Source organism: Nematostella vectensis, chromosome 8 (assembly GCF_932526225.1).
Source record: "Nematostella vectensis chromosome 8, jaNemVect1.1, whole genome shotgun sequence".
Lineage (NCBI taxonomy): Eukaryota > Metazoa > Cnidaria > Anthozoa > Actiniaria > Edwardsiidae > Nematostella > Nematostella vectensis.
The window spans coordinates 5,129,131-5,147,562 of NC_064041.1; the positions used below are offsets into that span (position 1 = coordinate 5,129,131).

The 18,432-nt window shown below is 41.2% G+C and overlaps 1 long non-coding RNA gene across 3 annotated transcripts in view; it reads left to right on the forward strand.

The window, feature by feature from the left end:
- Nucleotides 1–10,498, forward strand: part of LOC116608146 — a 30,694-nt gene extending 20,196 nt beyond the window's left edge. For all 3 annotated transcript variants that reach the window (XR_007312569.1, XR_007312567.1, XR_007312568.1), the window contains exons 7-8: nt 767–868; nt 7,356–10,498. This is a non-coding gene — a long non-coding RNA (uncharacterized LOC116608146). The remainder of the gene's footprint in view (nt 1–766; nt 869–7,355) is intronic.
- The last annotated feature ends 7,934 nt before the right edge of the window (nt 10,499–18,432 follow it).

An 18,432-nucleotide genomic window follows, 5' to 3' on the forward strand; every position in this document is an offset into this window, starting at 1 on the left:
TACCTATGCGTACAAGTGTGTAGCGTGTAACGCTGTATATTTGATTGTATTACAGCGGAAATTCCTAAGAAAGGCGAAGGGATTGCAATAGGAACGAAAGATTGTGTAGAAGAATTTTGGAACGAAGAAACTCTAGGCACGGAAAACAAAGTCACATGTCACAAATGTAACCTTAAAACCGCCCACAGAAAAAGTACTGCTATATCTTCGCATCCTAGAAATCTGGTTATGTGCTTAAAACGATGGAGTTCATCGGGAAATAAAGATAACTCTGCCGTAAAAATTGATCTTACCATAGATTTGACATCGCCAAGCTCTTTGATAAAGTATGTATTCAAAGGCGCAGTCCTTCATAAGGGACGCAGAATGGATGGTGGTGGTGGTGGTGGTGGTGGTGGTGGTGGTGGTGGTGGTGGTGGTGGTGGTGGTGGTGGTGGTGGTGGTGGTGGTGGTGGTGGTGGTGGTGGTGGTGGTGGTGGTGGTGGTGGTGGTGGTGGTGGTGGTGGTGGTGGTGGTGGTGGTGGTGGTGGTGGTGGTGGTGGTGGTGGTGGTTGTGTTGATGGTGGTGGTGGTGGTGGTGGTGGTGGTGGTGGTGGTGGTGGTGGTGGTGGTGGTGGTGGTGGTGGTGGTGGTGGTGGTGGTGGTGGTGGTGGTGGTGGTGGTGGTGGTGGTGGTGGTGGTGGTGGTGGTGGTGGTGCATGAAGCATGAAGTAGAGCTTAGCGCTCCGCTAAAACATTGTGAAATCTCGAGCCTCTCTCGTTGCAGATGGTAACATGTTAAACATTTGAGAAGCATTATACGAGAAAGTACCAGGTGTGTGGGCCGTGCTAAGTTTGAATTCACTGCTGGACCTTAAAGTTCTGCCAGGTACATGTTGAAGCCGAAGATGTGCCGGCCAATTAGTAAAATGTACAGCCTTGAAAGCTAGTTTAACTAGACTGAAATCCCGTCTTTCGGTGATAGGCAGCCAGCCTAGTTTGAGTACTTCTTCTAAACCAGCGTACCTCTTTGTGACAAAACCCGCGGCGGCTAGCTGGACTTTTTGTAAGCGCGCTAAGAGATAATCCTGCGCAGGGTAGGCTACAACATCGTTAAAGTCGATTCTCGACAAGACCAGAGTCTCTGCTAGCTGCTTTCTGACGTGGAAAGGAGCTAGGTTCTTTAGTTTTCCGAGAACAGACAGAGTGGAATAACAGGAACTTATTTTTGTTATAATGTCATTGTTCCACTAAGTTCTGTTGGACTTCGGAGCCGAGGAGGCGAGTGGACTGTACCCTCTCGAGAGACTGCCCGTCAACGGTGAGTTGGACTTGGCGCTCGACGAGCTTGTGACGATGGGCCATCTGTGCTGTTGGGAAGAGCATGTTTTTGGTTTTCTTGGGATTTAGAGTAAGGTTACACTCACTCGACCAAGATGACAGCCGAGCAAGAGCGAGTTGCAGGCGTCTTTCACAGTCACTGATGTCACAAGGTTTGGCGTGAGCGTAAAACGTGGTGTCATCGGCGTACTGATGGCATGTAACAAGGCTCAGATGCTCTGAGAGATCGTTAACGTATAGATTGAATAATATGGGGCCCAACCCTGATCCCTGTGGTACACCGAAACACACTTCCGCCAATCTAGAGCTCTTGTCGTCAATTTGCACAAACTGCTTTTGTCCTGTTAAATAGCTGGTGACCCACATCAAAAATGACTTTGAAAAACCAAGATGGTGTAGTTTCTTCAAGACAACTTCATACGCAACGGTGTCAAAAGCCTTGGAGAAGTCGGCTAAGACAGCTAAGATTACTTCGCCACGCTTCATTGCTTTAGTAATGTCATCTTTTATTGCAAGGAGACTTGTTGTTGTGCTGTGACCTTTCCTATATGCACTAACAGTGTCCTTTAAGATGCTGTCAGGACCACTGGAGACAAAGTCACTCATTTGACAAGCGCTCATAGACTTTTGAGAGGACAGGTAAGATAGAGATGGGACGTAAGTCATTCCTGTCCTTTACATCAGCCTGCTTGGGTATAGGGCTTATACGAGCCACTTTCCAGGCGAATGAAAAATACTCTTGCGAGATACAGGTATTTAAAATGTGGGTCAATGGTGAAGCCAGATGGTCAGCGGCGTGTTTGATGAATTTCACAGGGATCCCATCTAGGCCACATGAACAGTCTGATCTTAATTTCTTGAGTGCTGCTAGAACTTCAAGACATGAGACAGGCTTCAGCGTAAAAGCCCAAACAGGGTCTTCCGGTAGAGACTGGATAAGATCCGAGATGTTATTAGCAGAGGTGGGCGTGGCACCAGTAACACGCTCAGCAGTAGAGGCGAAATGTGTGTTAAGTTCATTAGGGTCAAACCTGAGAGGCTGAGGGTTTGGGTGGAGTATCCGGTGAATCACCCTCCACACCTCTTTGGCTTTGACTGACGACAGTGCTTTGTAATAGAAATTACGCTTTGCTTTGCCAATCATAGCCTTGAGCTGGTTACGTTTCTCCCTGAAAGAGTTCCAAATTAAATCACTTTTATCTTTGCGTGCCTCAATGCGCATGTTACGACAATCCTGTTGGAGCTTTTGGATGTCAAGTTCCTTCAACCAGGGCGCGGGTGGTCGCGTCACCTTGGTGCGCTTGAGCGGAGCATGACGATCAGTGCATTCGCGCAATAAAGTATTAAGCATTTCGAGCTGCATCTCGGGATCGCTAGTGGAATAAACGATACTAAGAGGAAGCTGTTCAATATCGTTTGTGAAAGCATGTTCATCAAAGTTGCGCTCATCGCGTATGTACTTCTATCTGGGGGTAAAACGCGTAACGCGAATATTCATGCACACGTAGGGTGCGTCATGGTCACCTATTTGCGGACACGGGAGGACGTCACAGTACGACACTTCTTTAGGCAAGTTCGTAATCATATGGTCGATTAGTGTCTCAGAGTGTAGAGTAGTGCGTGTTGCCTTGGTAACAAGCTGCGTTAAATTCAAGGATTCCAGCACGTCCATATACTTGCGCACATATGGGCGGAAGAGGTCCACATTAACGTCTCCAGTGACTAACAGCATCCCATGCCAGGAGATGGACAGATCGGATAAGAGTGAATCGAAGGTGTCTAACCAGTCAGAGTATGTCATAATGGCTCCAGACCTGTAGACTACACCCAACAGCAAATTGCTGTGCCTGTTGCGTCACTTGATGTCCAGCCAGAGATGTTCCAGTGCAGGATATCGCCTTTCTATATCAGTTCTCCTTTTGAATTCAATTGACTCCTTGACATATACACCAACGCCGCCGCCTTTCTTTTTATCCCTGTTGAAGGCATGAACATACCCAGGTATAATTACATGCTGTAGAAGAAGTTTATTTTCCTTTAACCAGGTTTCGCTCATAGTGATAATGTCAAGGGAATAGCGGTTGACCATGTGGAGGAGGCTGTCAAAAGTGGAGGTCATGAATTGGGTATTTATATGCATGATCTTGAGTTGATGTTCCCTCTCCTTAAGAGCACATAAGTGAGAATCGTCATCCACAGGGTTTCCATCAGATAGTCCGGATGTATTTAGAGACCGCTGTCCAAAGAACTGCATTTCAGATAGCAAACAATTAGAGCAAGTCCAGCTGCGTGGAGAATCGGAGCGAAATGTTTTAATGTTGAGGCCAGAGATTGACGCGCACCGTGCGTGAGTTGTGTCTTTGCACGTCGCGCAAACATACCGCTTCTGGTTGCATTTGACTGCTTTATCGCAAACAGGGCATACAGGCGCTGGAGCTCGACGAGACGCTTTGTTCTTGGAGGTGGCGCAATCCTTTTCGGCGCTCCCATTGTATGAAGGGCCGGGATCCAGTTTGAAGATTAAATCTCCTTCGAGGAGACAATGGAAAGTAGCGGTACTGTTAGTATAATACGCGCACGGGCGTTTGGCGCGTTTAATCCTGATACTGAATTCCATGCGCACCCGATGATCAACAAGTGAACCCATGTGAAGCATTCCAGCGATTCGGCGGGTACCCTGTGGCAGATGATGGGACAAATGAAGACAGGAATCCTGTGGTGCCAAAGGAGATAGCCAACAAATGATACTGCCACAGTCTACATGAGTAACATTATTCACCGTAAGATTGTAAGAGGCTGCTTGGGTCTTGTATAACCGTATACTTTCGCAGAATAGGCTCAAAGTTGTCCTGACTCGTTGTCGAGTTGAATAATTCGCTTCGCTGGTTTCGGCTTGGTGTCCATTGTCTTGAGGCGTTGATGGCGATAACCTCCTTTGTTCTCTTATGCAAATCCAGGCGAATGGATCACAGAAACCATCTCGAGAGCTGGTCAGAATATCCCATTTTGCGTAGTTATTTTGAGATGTAATCCAGTCAGAAGAAACCAATTTCCTGTAAACATCCTTAGATACACGTAAAGTGCGTTCGGGATGTGTTGAAAGCAGGTTAAGGTGAAACTTAGCAAGAACACGGAGCTCCAAAGTACGCGTCGGTACATGTCGCCTATGAGATAGGACTACTTGGTTTTGTATGAGCTTGAAGACCAGAAGAACGTGTCAGTAAAGATCCAAACGATAAACCAGAATGATGGCAAGGATAACTGGAATAATTGGAAATATTGCTGTATGTGCCCGGGATATACCTAACAGAATTGTATCCGAATGAACTCAATGATGTTTCAATGCTCTCTTATCTCTTTTTGATCAAGTCAAGAGCAAGAGAAATTGGGCTGTATGTGACGGTTTTTGACACAAACCTCTATACAAAAATTTCAAATGCAATCCAAGATCAAGATATGCATTCTATGTTGAACATATGCAGAACTAACTTCCGTAATGAAGATTTGAGTTTGAGTGATTACCTTATATTCCCTATACAAAATCCTGGGGTAGAAAACACACATCGACCACATTGGTTGACCTGCTTAGTGGATGCTAGGGAGAAAAAAAATCATATTTAATGATTCTCTTGGTGACAGTGCAAGATGTAGTCTTGTAGGGGCCAATGTCAACACATTTTAAAAGGCCCTTTAGTTCGTTATTATTGTGATTTCTTCGACGACTTCTGAGAGGAGATGGACGACCAATTGCCGCTTCAAAAAGTCAGTCAGCTGTGGAAGCTTGTCATTGCTTTTTTTTGAAGAGTAAGGTGTTCGGATTGGGTTCTGGGACTACCAACAACGAAAAAATAGATCGAGTGGCACTAAGTAATGGTATGGCGGAGGAGATTCTCCACAGATCCCTGACTTCAGAGGAATCCGACGACGAGGGTAATCATATTGTGGCCCACCCTTCAAAAAGAAAGGAGGGCAATATAGGGGAGCATTGTTCGCTGAGGCAACAATCAAAAGTACGAAAGTTCACATGGTTAAAAGAAAACGATGATGGCTCCACGTCTCTTGAAGGGAAGATTACCCGTCTACATACTTCTGTGATATTGAGACAACCGATGCCATGAGGTCTTCTCCATCAATCATAATACCAATTAAAGGTTATGACCAAGTATTAACAAACAGGAAAAGAGTTCAAGCGTCAGTGGTCGTTGAAAACCTTTGGGAATATTTACTTGAAATTGTTAACAATGAAAGGAAAGAATAAAGGGCAAGCCCACAGTAAACGAAAGTACGCCAAAGAGTAGATCAACTAAAAAAGAAGGCCCAATAAAAAGCAGAAAAGGCGTCCCTAGCAAGGTAATTTCTCCAGGAATTAACAATTGTTCAAGATCAGAGCCCTCGCGTCATCCTCCGTTAAGGGATAAACCCTCTTCCGAGATCAGAGCCCTCGCGTCATCCTCCGTTAAGGGATAAACCCTCTTCCAAGATCAGAGCCCTTGCGTCATCCTCCGTTAAGGGATAAACCCTCTTCCAAGATCAGGGCCCTCGCGTCTTCCTCCGTTAAGGGATAAACCCTCTCCCAAGATCAGGGCCCTCGCGTCATCCTCCGTTAAGGGATAAACCCTCTTCCAAGATCAGTGCCCTCGCGTCATCCTCCGTTAAGAGATAAACCCTCTTTCAAGATCAGGGCCCTCGCGTCATCCTCCGTCAAGGGATAAACCCTCTTCCAAGATCAGAGCCCTCGCGTCATCCTCCGTTAAGGGATAAAACCTCTTCCAAGATCAGGGCCCTCGCGTCATCCTCCGTTAAGGGATAAACCCTCTTCCAAGATCAGAGCCCTCGCGTCATCCTCCGTTAAGGGATAATTCCTCTCCCAAGATCAGGGCCCTCGCGTCATCCTCCGTTAAGGGATAAACCCTCTTCCAAGATCAGAGCCCTCGCGTCATCCTCCATTAAGGGATAAACCCTCTTCCAAGATCAGGGCCCTCGCGTCTTCCTCAGTTAAGGGATAAACCCTCTTCCAAGATCAGAACCTTCGCGTCTTAAAAGATACAACCTCTTCCAAGATCAGAGCTTTATCGGTCATCATCCTTCCTTACAAGATATAACGTCGTTGAAGATAATTTTCGTTATTTGCAATTGAAAAAAAAACTACTTTTTGAAGACCCCGAGTCAGATTCCAAGCGCAACTGTATTTTACGATGGAAAATCTAATTTTCTTGCCGAAAAGCTGTTTGGTTGGCATTAGGCCGTAAAGAGAAAATAAACTAAAAATGCATTTATACAAAAAGCAACATTCTGTTTGGTTCTGTTTTCTATTTCTTGAATGCTTTTACCGGAACTATTTTTCTCGTTTCCCATTTCTTATACAAGTGTGGCGAACTTTCGTTGCTGTGATAGTGAATTTTCTATAAATCAACCATTATTTTTTTCATGTTTCCACTTACGTATTCATTCCTATTTACAGGGGAGCTTTTTATCACCCATAATAAATGTAATAATACCCATAAATGTTATTAAAAACCATAAATGTTATAACAGTCACCCATAAATGTTATAGCAACCATAAATGTAATAACACATCGCCCATAAATGTAATAAACAGTCAACCATAAATGTAAGAACACGTTGCCCATAAATGCTATAAACCACGTTAACCATAAATGTAATAACACGTCGCCCATAAATGTTATAACTGATAATTTAGACTCATAAAAACAACATTAGGCAACCAAACTTGGCAGATGTCATGTTGGTGTCAAGGGGGGTGCAACGATATGTAAACTGAGCATGACGTCATCAATGACGTGATCTATTTTTAACATTTATGTTTAATGCAAAATCCCTTGACAAAAATAACCGTAAATTAAAACCAGAAGACTACTCGATCGGCTATGTAATCCAATGTAGAAAATAAGTAGAATATTAGGCTATAAATCTTATTTCATAATCTATTATAAATACGCAAGTCATCCTCCAAAGCATGTAACAGTAATACACTAGAAAACGACGTTGAGAGAAAACTTACTTTCCTACTTCAGGTTGATCAGTGATTGGAGCCTGTGGTCCGAATCTGCCACACAATCTGCAGCAAGGTCCCCCAGAAGATACACAATCACAGCAGAATTTGCGACAAGGATCAATCTCGCCCCTGTTGTTTCTCAGCCCCTGATAGCCACACTAACAATGGATGGTACAGAAACCTTAATACGCTACTAAGCACACCCGTGCGAAGGAGTAATTTTTTTTGTAAAATGATATGGCACAAGAATTATTGCTCAAGTACTTCCTAACGCAAACTTATTTTGAAATGCCACAAGATCAGTTTGTAGAAAATAGTCAACCCCCTAAATCATGTTGGAATGTTGATATATATGTTGGAAAGTAGATATACTGATAGTACAGCAACACTGTACTATCAGGATGTCCGCTATATCTCCAAATTTTAATATTGTGCAAATACAATAAAAGAAAGGTATAGCAAAGACAAATAATCAATATCCATAAAAGCTGTGGTCAAAACTTTTGATCAAGGGAATTCCTGGGGCAAGATGAGTTACCTGTTGTGCTGTCGAGTTGCCTGCTATATGTTTTTAATAAAGATAGACACGTACAAATGCCAAAAAGTGAACATTTGACAACGATGAATACGATATTCCCAGTGTAGAACGAGGTACCTGCTTTACTGTAGAGGTGCCTGCTATATGTTTGTGTTAAAGTAAATCACGAACAAATGACAAAAAGTAAAGCTTTAATAACGACATACGATATTCCCAGTGCATAACGAGTTACCTGCTTTACTGTCTAGTTGCCTGCGATATGTTTTTAATAAAGATAAACACGTACGAATGCCAAAAAACTGAACAGTTGACAACGACGAATACGATATTCCTAGTGCATAACGAGTTACCTGCTGTATGGTCGAGTTGCCTGCTACATGTTTTTATTCGAGTAAATCTCTTACAAATGCCAAAAAAGTGAAGCTTTAATAACGACGAATACGATATTCCCGGTGCATAACGAGTTACCTGCTGTACTGTCGAATTGCGTGCTATATGTTTTTATTAAAGTAAATCACGTACAAATTCAAAAAAGTGAAGCTTTAATAACGACATACATAATCCCATGTGCTATTCGTCATATTTCGAAAGTTTCGTACTGTTTTCTCACTCAGAACTCAAGATATCGACTTTTTTCTCACGGTCACGTGATTGATGACGTCATATATTAAAAGTTCATTTTTTTAAAATCCCATGTGATATTTGTCATATTTCGAAAGTTCGAGCTGTTAGGTAACGCTCTCTCTTCCGGGTCGCAACAGGCTTACGCTAGAGCATGGAACACGTTTCGACAGTTTTAAACAATTACCTTGATCGATTTTTTAATTATTCAATAATAAAATGTCACTCAAACGTGGCTGGAAAAATCCATATCAATGTGTCAATTACATCACTTCAGCAAACAAGCACGGCGCTCGATGTTGCTCGCATAAAGCCAATTTTTATGTTATATTAAGATAAAAATTTGCTCGGGATAAAAATAAACATTGTCCCACGGGATAATGGAATTTATCTCGAGTAGGGTTTAATTATAGTTTCACTAGATAAGGTTGACAGGCTGATGGCGACAGCGGGGAATATCCGTATATCATTTTCACATGATGCACGTGGTTTGGCCACTATAAGAACCCTTGTGAACCCGGGGTGCGGCCTTCTCCTCAGAGAGTAGCCGTCCCAAAAGAAATTTCCCTCCGCCTCCCCATCAGCCTGCCTTCGTGTCTGGTTATTTTTCACTATTGTAAGTCATTTTTGCAAAGGTGGGTGGCGGTTTCTCGTCCCCACCTTTGCCGATGTGACGGAATTAATGTGTAATACAATTACCTTGATCGATTTTTCAATTATTCAATAATAAAATGTCACTCAAACGTGGACGGAAAAATCCATACCAATGTGTCAATTACATCACTTCAGCAAACAAGCACGGCGCTCGATGTTGCTCGCATAAAGCCAATTTTTATGTTATATTAAGATAAAAACTTGCTCGGGATAAAGAATATTATGGTTTACAGTATCCAAAGCTTTAGATAGGTTTAGAAAAATGCCTACTGTGTACTCATTTCTTTCGATTGCTTTAACTATATTGTCTACTAATTCTACAATTGCATGCTAAGTTGATCTATTCTTTCTAAACCCATATTGTTGGTTACATAAGATTTGATTAAGTTCAAGGTAACCCTTTAGTCTATTGTACATAACTCTTTCAAGAACTTTAGAGAAGTATGGCAAAACAGAAATTGGTCTGTGGTTACAAAATTCTGTTTTATCAGAAGATTTAAAAACGGGTGATTCCAGTGAAACTTTAAGTTCAGCAGGGATCTCACCAGTAGAAAAGGTCATATTAATTATATGTGTCAGAGGTGCACAAACATAGTCCGATATGTGTTTTATAATTTTACTATTTATCCCATCAGCTCCACTACTGCTAAGACTTTTTGTGCTATGAATAATTTGTTTCCAGTGCGGAACATTACCATTTTTGGTTATATTTGATAAACAATCTCATTAACCAATCAGAGATAAGTATTACTATACCCAGTCTCACGCGGACACGCCTCAACTCAGAGTGGGAAAACAAAATGGCGGTTCCGTTGAATCGGGAAAATCATGTTGAACGCCGCTTTTTAACTCTCTGCTAGCAGTGATTTCTTCTTATCTGTTTAAGCAGGGATTTCACCGACTCATTGCGTCATATATACCCTATTTGTGTTGTTTCTCATCGGCAACAGACCTCATTTGCAGGGTTATTTTTACGACTTCACCGAATCGTACTGTAATAAACGCGGAAGGGTAAGCCACTGCTAGCAGGCTATAACATTGATCACCAATTATCTAGTTGTACGTTTCATCAAGTCATACAAATGCCCAAAATTTCCCTGGATTTATCTTGCTTTCGCACTCGGAATGAAGACACTCCAAGAAAAATTTTAGCTGGGATATTGAAACTAAAATAAATCTTATACAGAATGGCAGCGAGTCTCATTAAAAAAAATGAAGCTAAATCGTATACAGATTGGCCGCGAGTCACTGTTTATTGTATGCAATTTAAAGACACTACATGAAAGTACTGTTTAAATGTTTATATTTGATCCTGGAATAAATAGATTTGCTATGATCAGTAAATCTCAGGGATGGCAGTCATTATTCATTGCTGCATTACTTTGCTATTACTAGTTGTAAAAAAAAGTCCTTACCACAAATGCTCACATTATGGCTTTTTTATAAATGGATTCTAGAGGGGGCACTTGTTTGAGGGGCTATGTAATGTGCTTATTTAATGAGGGGTGTATGTATACCTCAGTGTCAGAACCATCCCCAAAGGACTTCATTGTATCCAGCTCTGTTTTCATCATGATTCATTTTATTAAAAAAAAGGAAGTTTTGTGACACAAATCGTGCTTAATACACAGGTTCTAATACCAAGTTAGAGCCATTGAGGGTGTATTTCATTGTGTGTGCAGACAAATGGAAAAAGGCATAAAGTGTAAACTAGGGTGAGGAAAAGGCATGGTAAGGGCAAAGGGTGACTAAGGGTATGTCTAATTGGGGGTGCTGACACAGGTTGTGAAGATGAAGTAAACTTGTACCATGTTTGATTACTAGGCTTGGAGATAATAGGAGAATGGGAGTATAGTCATACCCTGGGTACCAGAGGCTCCAAGCTTTACTAGAGCAGATATATGGAAAATATCTATTCATATTTGGTGATACTTCAGGCTTATTTTTTTTCCCGCCAGTCTCTATTATATGCGCAAAGAGTCTTTTTTTTTATAAAAAGGGAATTAAATTAATTTGATTTGATAGGCAAGTCTGAGTGTTGAAGCTCCCCTTTAAAACTATAGTGATATTAAGAATTTATATGTTTGGGGTATATAGGTTTGAGTAATTGTTTGGGAGGTAAGTTTCTATACTTGGTATATTTTATGTATAGAACTCAGGTTTGGGTATTTTTTTTTTTTTGGGGGGGGGGCTAATTTGACAAAAAGTCCTTATTGCAAATGCTTATTTTAGCATATTATGCCCTTCTTTTTACCCCTCTTGTACCAGGTTTGATTACTAGGCCTTGGAGATTCTAGGAGTATGATTGTGCAGTCATAGATATCATACTGTATGGAAAATAAATATTTATATTTGGTGATACTTCAGGAGCATTTTTTATCTCAGTGCCTATTGCACAGAGTTTGTTTGTTGTCTTTTTTATAAAAAATGGAATAAAATTAATTTTATTTAATAAGCAAATCTGAGAGTTGAAGCTCCCTTGTAGCAAGATTTTGTATGCTTGGGCTATAGAATTTAGGTTTGGTTATTTATTTGGGAGGTAAGTTTCTATGCTTGGTATATTTTATGTATAGAACTGAGGTTTGGGTATTTTTGAGGATGAGTAGGGGGGGCTAATTCATCAAAAAGTTCTTATCACAAATGCTTATTTTAACATATTATGCCCCTCTAGCATTAGATTTTAGAGGGGGCACTGGTTTGAGTGGCTATGTAATGTGCTTACTCAATGAGGGCTATTTTATGGTGTGTGCAGACAAATAGGAAAAGGCATAGAGTGTAAAATTAAAGGTTGAGGCATAGAGTGTAAAATTAAAAGTTGAATGCATGGTAAGGGGAGTGAGGTTGTGATGACTGAGGGCATGTCACATGTGGTGTGCTCACACAAGGTGCGAAGACAAGGAAGTAAAATTGTACCGGGTTTTATGACTAGGGCCTTGGAGGTGAGGAGGATAGAGTTTTTTTTATAAAAGGGAATAAAAATAAATTAAATTTGATAAGCAAATTTTCCTTCTAAAACTTTTTTACGGGACTGGCAAGTTTTACGAATAGAACTCAGATTTGGGTTACTTTTTTGGGGCGAAGGGGGGGGGGACTATTTATTCTTGGTGGAGTTTTGGGTATAGAGTTCAGATGCAGGTATATTCTTAGGGGTGGCGCGGTTCCATTCTTTTGGGGGCATAAAATGTTCGTATCTGTCGGAACCAACAGTCATGTTTACAGCTAGAGTGCCCCCCCCTCCCCATGTTGTTGTGGTGGTCGCAGGGCAAAACATTTAGCTAAAGAATGATAAGAAGCGAACCCCCGAGAGACAAGGGTAGGGTAAAATGCTTTTCGGCTAAATGTTGACACAAATTTTCATACCTATTCTTCGGCGATTTTTCCCTGTTGTATAGATGTTGGGCCTTGACTCGCACTTTCGTCCTCACAATTCAACCTCCGCTCTTCTCAACTTTCACCATACCCTGTGGGCACTCGTTTCGGCTTGTAGTGAAAATTGTTTTAGTATGCCATGATCCTCATTTATCCTAGTTTAGTCCTGTCAAGGTCCTAAGCCGTAGAATTTGGTCCATCACACTCATATTTCTCTTTTTCTAAACGTAAACATTACGAAGAGAGTTCGATTTTACGGCAGTCTCCAATAAAAGCGCTCAATTTGAAAAGGTTTCCCAAACGATATTTTACTTTCGAGCACAGGAACTCATCAATCAAATATCAAACTTGGTAAAGAGCAGGATATTTTGCTGTTTTGGACGATTTTTGCAATGCGACGTCTCGCTAACAAAACAAATTCAAGTTTCAAACTCCGCGCTTCCATTTTGAATATTTGCATAATAAGTAGGTAAATCGATATAACCGAAAATAGTAATGTACGGCACTGGTTTCACCTCTATTTGATTTGTTTCTTTTAATAACATCGAATTTTGGTAATTGCCACTTAAGAAATTCTTATAATTCATGTTACTGTTTTTAAACTTCTTAGCAAGATTAGGCCCAACATTTATAAAGTAGTCATTAAACTTATTAGCGATTTCTTGAACATTGCTTATCTCCTTATCACCAATTTTGAACACATTTGGGAATTGGCTGATTGTTTTTTTCTCATAAATTATGGTATTGATAGTTCCCCATGTTGATTTTAGGCAATGTTTAAGGGATTCAAGTCTATTTGAGAAATAATTAGATGCTGATTAGATGGTGTAGTTTCCGGTAGAAATACCAGAAGTATTTCTTATAAATTACTTCATTTAATGGAGTAGGAAATCGAGAACATCGAGACATAGAACGAGCAATTCCCTCTGTGACCCAAGGACTGTTTTTGTTTTTATTGATTATAATCCGTCCTGTAACTACAGGAGAATGTTTTCCATAAATGTTTGAGAGTTCTCTAGAGTTCTCCTTATAACTTTCAGTAGAAGTTGTCTGTGATAGTGTTGATTGCCAGTTTTTTTCTTTTATCTCTTCTCTAAAGGAATTTAAGGCTAAGTCACTGATAAGCCTAGTTGTATAGGTTTTTGTATTGTTAGATTTATCGGGGGCGAGCAGAAAGTGCCAGTGAAGTCATAGTCATGCAGTGCGTGACAGGCCCGCGAGGGACCTAGGGATTAGGCTACGGGAAAATAACAGAAAATTAATTCGTCCTTCCGACTGGAAATTATATCTTTCATTGAAAGAAGAGTATTAACATTTGTTTGGGCGTCGATACTCGTATTTGCGTATAACATAAGGTTTCTCCTTTTCCGCCTTTGGCGGGGCTTTGCTTCCTAATCTTTCAGAACGACTCAGGTCACATCATATCTATGGATACCCGTGATGATAACTGTGAAACCTTTGCTTTTAGGATTGCTACATTCAATATGGCTACCTAATTCACTTTGATTACAAGATACTTTAGTATCGGCAATGTAATGATAAAAGATGTAAAAGCTAAAGGAGATATAACAGGTTGGCCAAGCTCCGTATTTGTGCCTTTTGACCTCAGGTAAACATTTTACGAAACACAAAAAAGTGAAAAGTAAAAAATAACTCCCTGAAAAAAGAAAAATGTAGCTCAAGGGCCGGATGCACAAAGCCTGGATAAGTTATCCGCCGGATAGGCGCTAACCGCTGGATAAAATCCCTATCCAGCGAATAGTTATCCGGCGGATAAAATAGCGTTGCACAAAGCGTGGATAGAAGGCTGGATAACTATTCGATGAATAGCCATCATTTATAACTAAATGGCTTCCCGTTTCCATGGTAAATATGCAAAGCGCGCGCTGTTTTTCCTTCAAACAAAATGGCGACCGTTGAGAATCTACTAAAATTGCCAGAAAACAAACAGTTTATCGAGGCAAAGTGCATGTAAATCATGGAATGATCACAGGGGATAGTGTTAAGCTTCTTCCTGTCTTTGGGAGTCACATTTCTCGACAGAACGGACAATATAGTTTGATTCCAGTCCTGCCAGAGCTGCATGTAAGTTCGTAGTTCATTGTAAATTTACCAAATGTAAAATTCGTCGTTTGCATGTGTTTCAACGCAACCTTTTTGTTCCGTTTTCAAAAAGATCCGCGTCCACACGCAGCGTTTTCATTTTGATACGACTCGTCCACACGAAAATGCAGAAACGATACGAAAACGATAACGTTGTACAGCGCATGCGTAGTCGCGCGCCAAGTGGACTGGACCTGAGTTATCACGCCATCGTTTTCGAAAATTTTCTCGTTCCGTTTTCGTCCGTCCCCACGGCATCGAAGGGGTATTGTTTTCAAATTGTTCCACCCTAGAAATCGTTTTCAAATCGTTCCGTAACAAAATCGTATCCGTAACAAAAAGGTTACGTTTTTAAACGAAAACGAATACGTGGGGATCTAATATGGCCAGAGAACACGCAAAACGTGAACATAAACACAATACTAAGCTACATTTTTCTTTCCAGCAATTTTATTTTATTTTTACTTTTTTTGTGTTTCGTAAAATGTTTACCGTGAGATCAATAGGCACAAATACGGAGCTTGGGCAACCTGTGATATCTCGTTATTCACGTGTATCCGGTCTATATTTCTTCTAACCTTTTATCAGAAAAGACGAAGATTATACATGACAATGATTGTGTGCAAAACATCTTAACTTTAAGAACTGGTACTCCTAAAACGCTTATTTGAAGTGATAATAGTACCTATATATCGTTCGTTTTCCCGCAGCATTTCATACCACGCCACTGTCTAACTTCACGTACACCTCTGTCTAAAATAGAGAATGCTTTATTAAGCTTAATTTGTAGAGAAAATTTCCGGTGTCTCCATGTCTTTAGATATGCTAGCAAAAGATACGTATAAATAAGATACATTTCTAAGTGTGACAAGCTTATTAAATTTAGTTTGTCGGGTTTGAAAGTTAGTCGGCTGGGAGTTAACACATTTGATTGACGGAAGAGTACTTGTAGTTTAAACGTCTGGGTTTGCCGCGAGGGCAATCTAATGAAAATCGTATGCAAGACAGTGTTGCTTTAAGGCTGATTGAGACAGCACGATTGAGTCGTTTGCGACCCGCCTATCCATGAATTACACACTTACGACGTTCGTAGCCGAACGTCTTAGCGGAGTCGTAAGCTGATTTGCACTCTACGACTCGAGTTGTAGAGGTGTTGCGCTCAAGTCGCATACCACTAAATCGTCCCGTCTAAATCTAACTTTAGGAGGCTACTTTTAAAATGTCGCCCCTTATTTAATATGATGATACCTAATTATCGCCCGTCTTTATGCCCGCACATTTTCCGTCCTCTTTGTCACACCTTATATCTTATACCATTATCAGTTCAAGGGTAACTTACCATGTATCTCTAACGTTATTTGATCTAACAAGGATTGATTAAAAACTGAATATGTTTTTTGTTTTGTGATTGTGTCAAATGAGTACATATAGGGGTGCAGTGCTAAGAAAATAAAATCAAGGCAGTAAAGGAGAAAAGAGGGCAGTGAAAACCTTAACGACACCTTTCTGCTGAGGTAAGTAAAAATCCGATCGCAGCCAAAGTTGTCCGAACGTTAAGGTAAAGGGGCATGGCAAATTTTGCTGCTAAAGAGTAAATGAAATACTCAAAAATACTCATGAAAAATCCCAAGGAGACAAGAAACAACAATATGCAATTCCGATTATCAATCCGTTCTTCGGTCAAAAACGAAAGCAGACCTTTTGTATGAATTTAGTTACTTTCTTATGCTTAGTGCCCACTAGTGACATAACAACATAAATACATGGGCGCGCGAACTCTGTTATGTTTAGCCCGACATAACGACATGCACATAACGACATCAGAGAAAAAAAAATGTTTTTTTTTCTCTTATGTCGTTATGTCCATGCCGTTATGTCGGGTTTATGTCAAAATGTCGAACCATTCACACTTGAACATACGAAGATCAGAGTGCGCGCTCCCATGTCGTATGTAATGCCTAGTGCACACTATCGACATAACGACATGGGCGCGCGCACTCTTATTTTTTGACATAACGACATAAGAGTTTTTTCTTTTATGTCATTATGTCCATGTCGTTATGTCGGGCTAAACATAGCGCGCGCCCATGTCGTTATGTCGTTATGTCACTAGTGTGCACCAGGCATAACTAGTGTGCACTAGGCATAAAAAAAAAGAATGTTCTGCTTTTGAGAATGCATGTGTATTATCCTCGGTTGGTCATGGTTAAAAAATCAAAATAATGTTTTTATCCGGACAAGGGAAACAAACTACAGTTTCCCAGACCTAAAGTTTTGTTTTGAAGTGGTTTAAAACACCTGCACGGCTATCAAGACGGATATTTTTATGATACTCCCATTCTCACAGTGCAGCCTTCTCAAATAGGTGTGACATTTTCCTGGTTTCCGATTTCCCGGTTTTGTTTAAATAGAAGACAAACGATCACGATAAAAAGGTTGTTACTGCCGCCTATTCTCGTTGCTGATGTTTTTTTTTTAAAGTTACTGTTGTGGTCGTTACTGTTGTTGCTGCTGCTATTTTTGTTGTCGTTGCTGTTGTTGTCGTTAATGGTGTTGCTGTCGTTGATGAAAACCAGTCTAATGTTGTAATTTTCATGTACAGACAAGAGTCATTGCCTTATATGTGCCCCAGAGGACCACCAGTTATCCAGGAATACCTGGACAAAAGGGACCAACAGGACCTCCAGGAGAATATGGATATATTGACTTTCCAGGGTCAAGGCATGGTCACTCTGGCTTTCCTGGGCTGCATGGACCACCAGGGCCTAAGAGACCTGCAGGTATGAACATCAACTAGGGTCTGATATTGACATCATGCAACTACTAGATAACAAACACCATAGGACAACAATATCCACTACTATACAACAATCATTTGAAACCACAACAACCAGTGGAAAACAACCACTGAATAACACCAACCACCACTGGACAAAGACAACCCGTATATAACAACCAGTGGACAACAGGCACTGGACAACAACCACCAGTGGACATACAACAACCACCAGTGGACATACAACCAGCGCCAGTGGACATACAACAACTACCAGTGGACATACAACAACTACCAGTGGACATACAACCAGCACCAGTGGACATACAACAACCACCAGTGGACATACAACAACCACCAGTGGACATACAACAACCACCAGTGGACATACAACAACCACCAGTGGACATACAACAACCACCAGTGGACATACAACCAGCACCAGTGGACATACAACAACAACCAGTGGACATACAACCAGCACCAGTGGACATACAACTAGCACCACTGGACATACAACCAGCACCAGTGGACATACAACCAGGACCAGTGGACATACAACAACCACCAGTGGACATACAACCAGCACCAGTGGACATACAAACACCAACCAGTAGACATACAACAACCACCAGTGGACATACAACCAGCACCAGTGGACATACAACCAGCACCAGTGGACATACAACCAGCACCAGTGGACATACAATAACCACCAGTGGACATACAACCAGCACCAGTGGACATACAACCAGCACCAGTGGACATACAACAACCACCAGTGGACATACAACCAGCACCAGTAGACATACAACAACCACCAGTGGACATACAACCAGCACCAGTGGACATACAACCAGCACCAGTGGACATACAAACACCAACCAGTGGACATACAACAACCACCAGTGGACATACAACCAGCACCAGTGGACATACAACAACCACCAGTGGACATACAACCAGCACCAGTGGACATACAACAACCACCAGTGGACATACAACAACCACCAGTGGACATACAACAACCACCAG